The sequence below is a fragment of the Dendrobates tinctorius genome, unplaced genomic scaffold, assembly GCF_039654945.1.
Source record: "Dendrobates tinctorius isolate UK_male_01 unplaced genomic scaffold, ASM3965494v1 ptg000032l, whole genome shotgun sequence".
NCBI lineage: Eukaryota > Metazoa > Chordata > Amphibia > Anura > Dendrobatidae > Dendrobates > Dendrobates tinctorius.
Genome location: NW_027361700.1, coordinates 22,211,963 through 22,226,504, shown reverse-complemented (window position 1 = coordinate 22,226,504; position 14,542 = coordinate 22,211,963).

Below are 14,542 nucleotides of genomic sequence, written 5' to 3'. Positions count from 1 at the left end.
CACGCAGCTGGGACCATTTACTTCTTCAGCAGGTCTATAGGGCTACCTTGTCTTAACTATGAACCCTGTGGTTGGATCTGTTTCATAATTAATCCAGGGTTGGCAACCCTCCAGAAATTCCAGGACAGTCTGTAAAAATAGACCACTTTTTTCTGTGTGGTGAGTAACCTACAGACAGTGTCAGGTTGGTGCTGTTATACTGATTAACCCCTTTCTGACATGAGACATACTCTACCGTCCATGTGCCCTGGGGCCCTATGACCCTGAATGGTATAGTACGTCTCAGAGATCGCGGCCGGGTGTCAGCTGATTCTCACAGCTGACACCTGGCACTAAGTGCCAGGAGTGGTCACAGACCGCTCCCGGCACTTTAACCCCCAGAATACTGCAATCAAACATGATCGCAGCATTCCAGGAGCAGGCAGAGGGCTGACAGCACCTCTGCCTTTCAATTGGAGACCCCGCGGCATGACCCTGATCGTCATGACATCTGGGTTACCAGAGCTGAGAAACTTCCTGTCATGCGCAGTGCATGTCAGGAAGTGTCTCAGGTCAGTGTGCACAGAATGCAGATCTGACAGCTTCCATAGCTTGCAGATTCTGCTTCATCTGCATGCTATAGACGCGATCAGCCAGCAAAAAATGAGTGTCCCATAGTGGGACTAAGTGTAAAATTAGAATAAAGTTTAAAAAAAAAATTTAATAATTGTAAAAATATTTTAAAAAATAATAATAATAATAATAATGACCTGACATCCATAATGACCCAACCTATAAAACTGTCCCACCAGTTAACCTCTTTAGTGATCATCATAAAAAAGGCAAAAAACAATGCTTTATCATCATACTGCTGAACAAAAAGTGGAATAACATGCGAACAAAAAGACAGATATGAATAAACATGGTACCGCTGAAAACGACATCTTGTCCTGCAAAAAACAAGCTGCCAAACAGCGTCATCAGCAAAAAAATAAAAAGTTATAGCTGTCAGAATTAAGTGATGTAAAAACAATTATTTTTTCTATGAAATAGTTCTTACGCAGCATAAAAGCGGCAAAGCATAAAAAGTTATATAAATGAGGTATCGCTGTCACCGTATTGACCCGAAGAATAAAACTGCCTTATCAATTTTACCACACGCGGAATGGTGTAAACAACCCCCCCAAAAGAAATTCATTAATTATTGGTTTTCGCTCATTTTCAATTTCCGGTACAGAAGATGTCAGTGTCTGTGTGTGTAATACTTGTGGCATGTGTGTGGCGCATCAGTACCACAAGGACGGGCACCAGGGAAAAAGCGTTACAGTAAGCGCCGTTCCCCGGTGACGGGTGCTGAACACGACGTTCATCATTCTCCCCTGCTCTACCAGCAATCGGCGCAAGCAGGGGAGAATGATGAGAGTTACATTTAACCCCTTAACGACTGCCGAGACCACTTTTAACGGCGGCAGGTAAGGGTACTTAAACCACAGCGTTGCTTTTTAAAGGCGCTGAGGTTTAAGGTTATAGCGCCCCCCAGCGTCATAATTTCTCTGGGGTCCCGGCTACCAGGGGTAGCCAAGACCCCAGAGAAAATGATTCAGGTCGATTTTTACCGACCCCGGTGTTGCTATCGCCGTTATTAACGGCAACCGCAAATAAAAGTCAGATTTTCCATTTAATTTCTCTCTCCTCTGATGTGATCACACATCAGAGGAGAGAGAAATAGGGTCCCTCCGATCACCCCCCGGTACCTCCATTGTCCCTGCAGGCTCCCCTGAAATCTTCCGGGCCACCGGCTTCTTCTTCCGGGAGAAAATGGCTGGCGCATGCGCAGTGATCCCACCAAGGTCTGCCGGACGGTACCCGGCAACAATAGATTTTTTCTATTAGTTCATTTTGATCACTGTGATAGGGTCTATGACAGTTATCAAAATAAAAAAAATGAGTACATCAAACACCCCTTTATCACCCCCTTAGTTAGGAAAAATAATAAAATAAAAAAAAGTATTTCCATTTTCCCATTAGGGTTAGCGTTGAGCTAAAGTGAGTTGGGCTAAAGTTAGGGTTAGGGGCTAAAGTTAGGTTTAGGGTTGGGGCTAGAGTTGGTTAGGAATACAGTTACGGTTGAGATTAGGGTTAGGGTTGGGATTAGGGTTAGGGGTGTGTTAAGGATAGGTTTGTGGTTAGGGTTATGGTTGGGATTAGGGGTGTGTTGGGGTTAGGTTTGGAGTTAGAATTGGGGGGTTTCCACTGTTTAGGCACACCAGGGGCTCTCCAAACGCGACATGTCTGATCTCAATTCCAACCAATTCTGCATTGAAAAAGTCAAAGGTGCTCCTTCCCTTCCGAGCTCTGCCATGCGTCCAAACAGTGATTTACCTGCATATATGGGGTATCAGCGTACTCAGAACAAATTGTACAACAACTTTTGGGGTTCAATTTCCCCTGTTACCATTGGAAAAATAAAAAATTGTGGGTGAAAAGATCATTTTTGTTATAAAAAATCTATAATTTTTTATTTTTACGGCTCTACCTTATAAACTTCTGTGAAGCACTTTGGGGTTCAAAGTGCTCACCGCACATCTAGATAAGTTCCTTAGGGGTTTACTTTCCAAAATGCTGTCACTTGTGGGGGTTTCCACTGTTTAGGCACATCAAAGGTTCTCCAAACGCGACATGGCATCCGATCTCAATTCCAGCCAATTTTGCGTTGATCATGGATCACAATCAGCATGGGCAGATCCCCACATGTGAACTCCTCTTTCTTTTGCGTAACCCAGTTTTTATATACTCGATCCTGGGCTCATGTTTTCAGAACAGCCTTTATTGCAATATTAAAATTGCTGTGCTGTAATTGGCCTGTGGGCTAATTATGGGCAAGTACCTTAAATATTAAACCTTGTGCCTCCCCCACCCACTTCTCCATACAGTAAATGGGAAATATTTTGCTTGTTTACAGACCATCTGCTAACTATACATTTCCCTTACCATTATATATTTCCTTTACATCACTAAAAAAACAAAGAAAATTGTACAAGTTTGGTATTGATGTGAATTCAATGCTGCAGAGAAGAAAATCCACACCACTACAACACCTGAGCCAAATTGTCCACTTCGTGAAATCACCTTGTTCAATACACTGTCCTATGGATTCACGAGTGCCAACTCATATAAACAATTGCATAGATCTATGTGATAAAGAGAAAAAGTGTGGCACTCAGTTTCCAAAATCCAATCATTATTATTGCAAATTAAAACATCTTCAGCAGCGAGGGTAGAACGGAAAAGTCGGACAACGGCCGTTTCGCGCTCCTGCACTTCTACGGGTCCAGTAGAAGCGCAGGAGCGCGAAACGGCCATCGTCTGACTTTTCCTTTTTGTTCTACTCTCCCTGCTGAAGATGTTTTAATTTGCAACAATAAAGATTGGATTTTAGAAACAGTGAGTGCCACCCTTTTTCTCTTTATCACATGGATCTTTGTATTGATGTAACCCTACTCACCTGGAGAAAAATGCTGACAGAACATTTTTACCATATAATACCATAAATCAAAATCCAAAAACAATGCTTTTTTTCTTTTGCTGCAATTTTGACGCACCTGGAATTTCTCCCAATTTTCTGAATATTACATAGTAAATTGAATGGACTAATTAAAAACTACAATTTGTCCTACAAAAACAAGCCCTTATTTGGCTATGTGAATGGAAAAATAAGAAAAAGTTATGGGGATCCATATTTTTTGGACTATAAGATGCAACCCAAATATTCAGAAGGAAAATAGGGAATAAAAAACAATGTGTCAAAAGGGGGGTCCATCTTACAGTGTGAATTCAGCTTACTGGGGGGATATCGGGACAAGTGGAGGAGTGGTCACAGGGGAGCATGGTCACAGGGGTTGTCCGGTGGTTCAGGCTGGTGCGGTGGCCTCCAGTAAATCCCATCCCAGGCTGGTGGGGCGGTGGTGCTCTGGGGTTCTTTTGCGACAGGTTCAGCAGGGCTCCACCAGCATTTTGCGACAGGTGCGGTGGTGGTTCTCTGTGGTGCGGCGGGGCTCTGCCGGCATTTTGTGACAGGTGCAGTGGTGATGCTCTGTGGTGCGGTGGGGCTCCGCCGGCATTTTGTGAAAGCCCGGAGGCTCCCACAGATCCATTGCTGCGATGTGGTGGCCTCCTGGAAAATGGTCACAGGGGGCGGTGCATGAGATCTTGAGATATTGAGATCTTGGCAACGAGATCTCGTTCCAAGATCACGTCTCCCAAGATCTTGGGACAAGATCTCATTGCCGAGATCTCAATCTGCTGCGATGGCCTTCAGGAATATGGCTGCTGGGGGCGGCGCAAGTTCAGATTCAGATCTCAGCAATGAGATCTCGTGACCGAGATTTCAATCTGAGCATGCACGGCCGCGGCGGCCATTTTTCCGGAGGCCACGGCATCTGCGGGGGCCTTCGGGCTTCCATAAAATGCCGACGGAGCCCCCCGCACAACAAAGCATGACCGCCACACCAGCCTGGGAAGGGAGGCTGCATCGTCCTGCAGCATCGGACAGGGTCCGCCGCCTCAGTTGCAAGTATATTCTGACTATAAGACGCACCCCCATTTTCCCCAAAAATTTTTTGGGAAAAAAGTGCATCTTATAGTCTGAAAAATACGGTATTTTAGATTTTAACTTCCTGTTGTTCCTGAAAATTTATATCAAATCATACAAAAATGTACACGAGAACCAAGGAATAAAAATATATATAATCTTTATATAACATACAAAAAATACATTGTCACTGACACAGCTCCCTTCTAACTGAAAATTGTGCAAAGTACATTATGATAGGAGGAGGAGCAGGGGTTGTAGTGACATTGCCTATTATAATTGGTGCATTTCAACTGTGTATGGTGGTGTTACGCGTCAATATATTCGTGCCGATGCAGAGAAGGCGCATTACCGATAACGCTTTAAAAAAAAGACAGAAACTATGAGTCTCAAACAGCCCCAGTGGCCAGGGCAAAAACTGAAAGATTACCAATTTTGCTTTTTAATATAGATAGGATATGAAAAACATGGATTTTTGTGAGTACTCACCGTAAAATCCTTTTCTCCGAGACGCTCATTGGGGGACACAGGTACTGTGGGTATATGCTACCGCCATCTGGAGGCTGACACTAGGCAAACAACACAAGGTTAGCTCCTCCCCCACCGCATACACCCTCGCCCTGATTGCGGGCGGAAGCCAGTTTAGTGTAAAAGCAGTAGGAGAACAACAACAATCAGCCTTAATGCAGTAAACAATATGTCTGGCAAGGGACCACCCTGATACTTACGAAAAAAAGGCACATTAATTAAATAAACACGAGCCAACTGGCTAACAGGGTGGGTGCTGTGTCCCCCAATGAGCGTCTCATAGAAAAGGATTTTATGGTGAGTACTCACAAAAATCCATGTTTCTCCTTCGTCTCATTGGGGGACACAGGTACTGTGGGACGTCCTAAAGCAGTCCCTGGGTGGGAGATTGATTCACCGATCCAAGCTGCATGCACCTCTTTTGTTCAAAGGTGCGCCACTGCAGCTTGGAGTATCCTTCTACCCAGGCTCGCATCCGCCGAAGCCTGAGTCTGGATACTGTAATGTTTAGTAAATGTGTGCAGGCTGGACCAGGTTGCTGCCTTGCATACCTGTTCCGCCGAGGCCTGATGCCAAAGCGCCCAAGAGGCACCCATTGCCCGAGTAGAATGCGCTTTGATCCCTGCTGGAACTGACGCACCTCTGATATGATAGGCCTCCTAAATAGTTAAACGGATCCATCTGGCTATGATCGCCTTTGAGGCCGCGAGCCCCCTTCCTGCGCCCCTCAGGGAGCACGAACAGCGTATCTGTCTGGCGAAAAGGTGCCGTCTGCGACACGTACCTCCTGAGTGCTCTCACCAAGTCTAAGGTGTGAAGAGCTTTCTCTACGCGATGCACCGGTGCCGGACAGAATGAAGGCAAGACAATAACCTCATTGATGTGAAAACAGGACACCACCTTCGGAAGAAAGGGGGGAGCTGGTCTAAGCACCACCTTATCCTTGTGGAAAACGAGAAAAGGTGCTCGGCAAGATAGGGCCGCCAACTCCGAAACTCGCCTAACGGAGGTAATGGCTACCAAAAATACCACCTTCCAAGAAAGGAACGATAAGGAAATATCCTGCAGCGGCTCGAAGGGTGCTTCCTGCAGAACGCTCAGGACCAGGTTAAGATCCCAGGTATCCATCAGCGCCTTATAGGAGGTACTAGATGAGAGACTCCCTGGATGAAGGTCTTTACCTGCATATTAGTAGCAATCTTTCGCTGGAACAGGACGGACAGTGGCGTTATCTGTCTCCTAAGGGAGCTCGGGGCTAGCCCCGAGTCTAGGCCTGATTGAAGAAAGGCCAAGATGTTGGGAATAGAGAACGTCAGGGGCGAATGACCCCGCTCTCGACACCAAGTGAAGAAAATTTTCCAGGTGTGATGGTAAATTCTCGCTGAGGTCGGTTTCCTGGTGCTAACAATTGTGGTGACCACCTCACACTCAAAACCTGCTTGAGTTAGAATCCAAGATTCAATGGCCATGCCGTCAAATACAGGGCCCCTGAGTTCGAGTGGAAGATCGGTCCCTGGTGCAGTAGATCTGTGCGCTCTGGTAGTCGCCATGGGACGTCGGTGAGCAGTAGCACAAGATCTGCGTACCACGCACGTCGGGGCCAGTCTGGTGCCAGCAGAATTGCTGGGACCCCCCCTGCTTTGATCTTCCTGATGACTCTCAGAAGCAATGGCAACAGAGGAAGCAGGTATGGAAGGCGAAACTGGTTCCATGGTAAGACCAACGCATCCACCCCGAACACTCGTGGGTCTCGTGACCGAGCGACGAACACAGGCACCTTGGCGTTCGTTCTGGACGCCATCAGGTCCACATCCGGTGTTCCCCACCATTGGCAAATTGGCTGGAAGACCTCGGGGTGCAGGGCCCATTCCCCAGCCACGACCTCTTGTCGGCTGAGGAAGTCCGCTGCCCAATTTTCTACGCCTGAGATGTAGACTGCCGAAATTATCGACTGGTTCTTCTCGGCCCAATAAAGCACCTGTGCTATCTCGCGCATGGTTGCCCTGCTGCGCGTGCCCCCCTGATGATTTACGTAAGCCACAGCCGTGGCGTTGTCTGACTGTATCCGAATGGACCGTCCTGCTAGGAGGTACTGGAAATGCTGCAGCGCCTGCCAGATCGCTCGTATTTCCAACAAGTTTATCGGAAGACGAGCTTCCTGTTGCGACCACTGGCCTTGTGCCGTGTGGTTGCGAAAAAACGCTCCCCAGCCGAGGAGACTGGCGTCGGTCATGACCACTAGCCAGTGGTCTGGGGGAAATGGCTTCCCCTGAAGAAAGGAGGATCTGGTTGTCCACCACTCCAGCGATTGCCTGACCTGAGAGGATAGCCGGCATCGCTGATCGAGGGTGAACGGATTCTTGTCCCAGGCTGACAAGAGAGTGTGCTGTAGGGGTCGAAGATGAAATTGAGCAAACGGAATTGCTTCCATTGCTGCCACCATCTTCCCCAGTATCCTCATCCCAAACCGAATGGTGTGAGGGACCGGCTGCTGGAGCTTCTGGACTCCCTGTCGGAGCGCTAGGGCCTTGTTTTGAGGGAGACTTACCAACCCTTGGGAGGTATCGGAGACCATTCCTAGAAAAACAATCCTCCGAGCTGGGACCAGAGATGATTTCTTCCTGTTGACCAACCAACCTAAGCAGGAGAGTGTATCCAGTGTAATACTGACATTATCCTTGCACGCCCGAAACGAGGGACCCTTCACCAAGTGGTCGTCTAAATATGGCAAGACGACTATGCCCCTCGAGTGTAAGATGGCTATCACGACTGCCATTACCTTCGTGAACACTCTGGGGGTGGTGGCTATTCCGAATGGGAGTGCTGTGAATTGAAAATGTCGCCCATTGATGGCGAACCGAAGAAACTTTTGATGCGGAGGAAAAATGGGAACGTGCAGGTAGGCATCCTGAATGTCGATAGAGGCTAAGTACTCTCCCTGCTCCATGGCTGATATAACAGAATGGAGAGATTCCATCCTGAAATGTTTGACTCTGATGAACCTGTTTAAGAGCTTCAGGTCCAAAACTGGTCTGATCGTCCCGTCTTTTTTGGGGACCGCGAACAGATTGGAATAAAAACCTTGAGCTTTTTCGTGCTCTGGTACGGGAACAATAACTCCGTTGTCTAGGAGTGAATCGATGGCCCCTAGCAGTGCTTTCGCCCAAGACTCCACCTTGGGAAGTCAGGAGAGAAAAAAACGTGTTGGAGGGTACCTGATGAACTCTATCTTGTACCCTAAAGTCACCAGTTCTGAGAAAAAGGAGCAGGCGGCCCCCCACCCTGCTGCTGTAGCCTACCTAAAGCTCCGAGTCATTTGGCTGAGGGCCTCTGGGTCCTGACTCCTCTCGACCTGGGCTGGCGAGCGCGCATCCTTCCCACCAGTATGGGTCTATATGAGACCTGTCGCTCCCTATCCTGGTTGAAGCGAGGTGGGCCGGTCGAACTGGCTGCTGCCATCTATCCGGTGTTGCGAAAAGCTCGAAAACATGTCGGGACCTGACGAAAAGGCTGTTTCGCCTTTTGCTGCGGGAGGAAGCTACTTTTCCCTCCTGTCGCATCGGAGATGAGCCGATCCAACTTCTCCCCGAACAGGCGGCCTCCCTGATAGGGCAAGGAAGTCAAGGACTTCTTGGAAATTGAATCGGCTCCCCAAGATCTCAACCAGAGGGCTCTCCTAATGGCTATCGCGTTAGCGGCCGCAAATGCTGCACAATTAGCCGCATCCAAAGACGCATTAAGTAGTCTCCAGCCATAGCAATCTGACTTGCGACCGCAGACACCTCCGCAGGTAGTCCTCTATCCTGCAAGGCATTATTCAAAGACTCTGACCATGACATCATGGCCTTGGCTACCCACGTCGCCGCGAACGAAGGGGCGAGCGCCGAACCTGATGCCTCAAAAACTGATCGCGCCAAACCCTCTATGAGCCGATCTGTGGGGTCCTTAATGGACGAGCCGCTAGGCACCGACAACAAGGACTTCGAGGCCAGGCGTGACACTGGCGGGTCCACCACTGGGGATTCTGCCCATTTCTTACAGAGTTCCGGGGCAAATGGGTATCTCGCCTCTATAGGTTTCTGACCCAGGAAGCGCTTGTCTGGGCGTTCTCTGTGGCGCTGCACTATATCCTCAAATTCTGGGTGAGTGCCAAATATTCTATGCAGGTGCTTGGCCCACTTAAAGGCTACCTTATGGCTCACGGCCAAGGTAGCATCATCCTCAATCCCCAGGGTTTGATTGACAGCTTCAATGAGGCTGTCCACTGTCTCCCGGCATCACGGGGTATCTAGATCAAGTGGCTCGTCTGGGTCACGATCCAAACTCTGCCCACTCCCGCTCGCTGGTGAAAGGGAGCGTGATGCTGAACTACCCGATGCCGAGGCACCGGCACCGGATAAGCCGGGACACCTCGTATGGGTTCGTTTCCTTCGCCTCTGTCTGGCATGGGAACGGCTCCTGGAGGCCGAAGGTTCCTGTGAGGTGGAGGACCCTTCCCAGATAAGCGAGCCACTATCCTTGCCTCCTTTTGGGGTGTGAAGGGACTCGATCGCCTTTGTAAGCGAAGCCATAGACTGGGATAATGATAGCGCCCATTCCGGAGGATTCGTTTCTCTGGATTCAGTCGCCGAGGGAGGCTCCTAGGCGCGTTCGGAGTCGCAGGCCTCGCACACTTTGGCGCTCTGCGCTCATGGAAACGGGGCCTCACAAGAAGTGCATGCAGCGTAGAGAAAAGTGTGCGTCTTCCCTTTCCTGGCCATATTGAGCCTGCTAGGCGTTTTATATATCCAAACCAAAAAATGCTTTTTTTTTCTATATGGGAGGGGAGGGGTGGGGGAGGAGAGGCCCCCTTGCTGTTTTAGCGGTCTCCGTAGCCTGCACTTACCCGACCTATGCCCCCCGACTGCATGCCTGACCTTCTGTGTCTCCGTGGGGTAAGCCGACCTCTTTCCTGGTCGCGGCCTACCCCGCACTAAAGCCGGGCCTGGATTTATCCGGCACCCGCCCAGCGCTCCAAGGGGCAGGCCACCGGAAGTGACGCATCACGCTGAGGGCGGTACTAATGGTTGAGGAGGTAAAAGTGGCTGGAACCCTAGGAGGTAGCGACCATGCTATTTTAGAATTTTGGATAACTAGAGGCGGAAGACCTGTGAAGACTCAGACGTCAAGGTTAGATTTCAGAAAGGCAGATTTTAAGGGATTCAGAAAGATAATTGGAGGGATCCAATGGCTGGATATCCTTAAAGACAAAAATGTCCAGGAAGGATGGGAAATCTTGAAAAATGAAATTCTCAAAGCACAGTTGTTAACAATTCCGAAAAGAGGGAAGAATAGGAAGCATTTAAGGAAACCAGGATGGGTGAACACAGAACTTAAGCACATGCTAAAAAGGAAGAAAAAAATGTTTATAAAATGGAAAGAGGGAGGCATATCTAAAGAAGAATATAATGCTGTCTGCAGAATCTGCAGGGCACAAATCAGATTAGCTAAAGCTGAAAATGAATTGAGGCTTGCAAGAGATGTCAAAAGCAATAATAAAGGATTTTGGGGATATGTCAAAAGTAAAAGAAAAGTCAAAGATGCTATAGGATTATTACAGGATGAAAATGATGAAATGGTAAGACAGGATGTTGAGAAGGCTGAACTTTTAAATTCCTATTTTGCATCTGTTTTCTCTCAGAAAGGAAATGTAACATCAACTGTTATTCACTGTCCTATTAAGGGAATAGAAGAATCCAGGATATCTATAAACAGAAAGATAGTGAGGAAACACTTAGCTAACCTAAATGAATTCAAGTCTCCAGGTCCAGATGAATTACACCCCAGAGTACTGAAGGAGATAGCAGAAGAAATTTCTGAACCACTCTCCATAATCTTTGAAAATTCTTGGAGAACAGGAGAAGTGCCAGAAGACTGGAGAAGAGCAAATGTTGTTCCTATCTTCAAAAAGGGGAAGAAGGTGGACCCAGGCAACTATAGGCCGGTGAGTCTGACTTCTATACCAGGAAAGATCTTTGAACAAATTATTAAACAACATGTAAGTCAATACCTGGATAAGAATGAAGTGATCAAACAGAGTCAGCATGGGTTTGTAACTAATAAGTCATGTTAGACTAACTTAATTTCCTTCTATGACGGTATCACTGATTGGGTGGATCAAGGAAATGCTGTAGATATAGTATATCTTGACTTCAGCAAAGCATTTGACAAAGTCTCTCATACAATCCTTATTGAAAAAATGACTAAGTATGGAATGGACAAGGCAACTGTTAGGTGGATTCATAGCTGGCTTAGTGATCGGACCCAAAGAGTGGTCGTAAATGGCTGCACATCCAGTTGGAAGAATGTCTCAAGTGGGGTACCACAGGGCTCTGTCCTGGGCCCTGTATTGTTCAACATCTTTATCAACGATTTAGATGAAGGAATTGAGGGTAAACTGATTAAATTTGCTGATGACACAAAGCTAGGAGGGATAGCTAATACTAGAGAAGAGAGAGAGAGGATTCAAAAAGATTTAAATAAACTGGAGAAGTGGGCAGTAACTAACAGAATGGTTTTTAACAGGGAGAAATGCAAAGTACTACATCTGGGCAATAAAAATGAAAAAAGCATATATAGAATGGGAGGAATAGGGCTAAGTGACAGCACATGTGAAAAAGACTTGGGTATACTAATAGATCACAGACTGAATATGAGTCAACAGTGTGATGCAGCAGCAAAAAAGGCAAATGCAGTTCTAGGATGTATTAACAGAAGCATACAGTCTAGATCACGTGAAGTCATTATTTCCCTCTACTCCTCTTTGGTCAGACCTCATCTGGAATATTGTGTCCAGTTTTGGGCACCACATTTTAAAAAAGACATCAACAAACTGGAGCAAGTTCAGAAAAGAGCGACCAGAATGGTGACCGGTCTGCAAACCCTGTCTTATGAGGAAAGGTTGCAGGATTTGGGAATGTTTAGTTTGCAAAAGAGAAGACTGAGAGGAGACTTAATTGCTGTCTACAAATATCTAAAGGGCTGTCACATTGTAGAAGGATCAACTTTATTCTCATTTGCACAAGGAAAGACTAGAAGCAATGGGATGAAACTGAATGGGAGGAGACACAGATTAGATATTAGAAAAAACTTTTTGACAGTTAGAGTGATCAATGAGTGGAACAGGCTGCCACGAGAAGTGGTGAGTTCTCCTTCAATGGAAGTCTTCAAACAGAGGCTGGACAGACATCTGACTGGGATGATTTAGCGAATCCTGCTTTGAGCAGGGGGTTGGACCAGATGGCCCAGGAGGTCCCTTCCAACTCTACGATTCTATGATTCTATGATTCTATGATTCCGCCGCGGCCTACACCGGCAAAAAGCCGGGGGCTCAATTCCCCCCCGCGGCGCCGCAGCGGCGACGGCTACTGTCCACCGCCCCGCGGCGGTGATTGCGCACCACGGCCTAACAGTGGCAAAAAAGCTGGGGGCTAAATTTTTCTCCCCCGCCTGCGGCGCCGTGAAATGCCGCGGCGGCGGCGGTGGTGCGCCGCGGCGGCTGACGCAAGAACTGCTACTCTTCCTCTGGATATGAGGAGGCCCTAGGGAAACGCACACCGCTGCTGCCCAGGAGCCCCCCCGCACGCCCGTACCTTGAGTCGCTGAAAACAGGATCCAGGTAGGCCCTTTAGGGCGGCCAGGGAGCGGGGGCTGGTGAGGGGATCCTGGACGGTGCAGACACCCTAACTCCGTCCAGCTTCAGCCGAGGAGAGGGACCGTCTGCCTCCTTGCAGCACCTTCGTCTTGCGTTGGTGGATCAGTGGGGGCCGCTCGGACCATCTTGTGCCTCTGAATAGCCCATAGTTTCTCTACCAAGGGGTGGTCAGGGCTAGGTCCGGCATCATGTCCCACGTCGCGGGAAAGGATACGTGGAGACGACACTCGCACGTCCTCGCCCGTTGATGGTTTGGGGAAATCGGACCCTTTCAATAGGATCCATTGCCCCTGTCTCTTCTTCATAGAAAAAATAAAGAAGAGAAAATAAAAAAGCTCTGGGGAAAATGCCCAGATTTGTCCCACGTCGCGGGAAAGGATGCGTGGAGACGACACTCACACGTGCTCGTCCGTTGATGGTTTGGGGAAATCGGACCCTTTCAATAGGATCCGTTGCCCCTGTCTAATCTTCATGGACAAAAAAAGTCTGGAGAAAAAGGACCAGACGTGTGCCTCCATAGACACTAAGCAAAAAACTGGCTTCTGCCCGCAATCAGGGCGAGGGTGTATACGGCGGGGGAGGAGCTAACCTTGTGTTGTTTGCCTAGTGTCAGCCTCCAGATGGTGGTAGCATACACCCACAGTACCTGTGTCCCCACAGTACCTGTGTCCCCCAATGAGACGAAGGAGAAAAATATATTGACTATTTTTTTAACACGTAACTTTTTTTTAAACAATAAGTAATTTTCCAGTTTCCAATTCCCTTTAAAGGAAACCTGTCACTATAAAAACACTTGTTTAATGCAGATACAGAGGTAGAGTTTCAATGCCGCTAAGCTGCCTTACTGAAATTGCAGCTACTGGGAGAAAATGAACGTATTTCCTCCTGAGAATCACTGATTTCACTGCGCTACAAATTTCAGGGAAGTTTTTGTCCCCTGAGAAAATTGTATTATATCTTATAGATTTTGATATGCTGAACACGAATATGTGCTCCAAAAGTCTGTATCACATAAGGTTTTTAAGAAACAACAGTTTATAGTCTACATTATGACATCTGAGACACTACATACATGTGCATCAATGACAGTAGCAAAAGCAATTGTTCAAAAGTGTTTTGCAGACTAATTTCATTTACAATCCGTGTCAGATGCTTCTCGAATAAGATTCCAGCAATAGTCAGCCAGCATTGACGTACTCCACTTTCCCTGGTACCTTTTCTCCATCAGCGCAATGTCTTGGTGAAATCTTTCACCGTGTTCACCGTTAACGGCACCAAGATTGACTGGAAGAAAGTCCAAGTGAGAATGTAGAAAATGCATTTTTAGTGACATATTGCATTTCATCAAATGATATGCTGTGAGCATGTTGTCCACGAGTTGTTCAAAGTTCGGTGCCCTGCTGTTGCCAAGGAAGTTGAAAGTCACATCTGTTATGATTGAGTCACCGTAGGAGGCAAAAACAGAAATACAAGCTAAGTCCAGAAAACCAGAGAAGTTGGCAACTATCAGATTGCAGACCCCTGAACCTATCAACACAACTAGCAGTAGCCGTGGGGGGTTCCTACGATGCCCTAGACCCCTCGATCACAGCCGGAGAATTAAATAGGCCTAAAGAAAGAAAGGGGAAATCTAAACTGCCCCAGAGCAGACCCCAAAGCAATAGGCAGCCCCCAACATATAATGACGGTGAAGCAAGATGAAAACACTAACACAGACAGAAAGATAGACTGAGCAAAGACGGGGCCCAAAA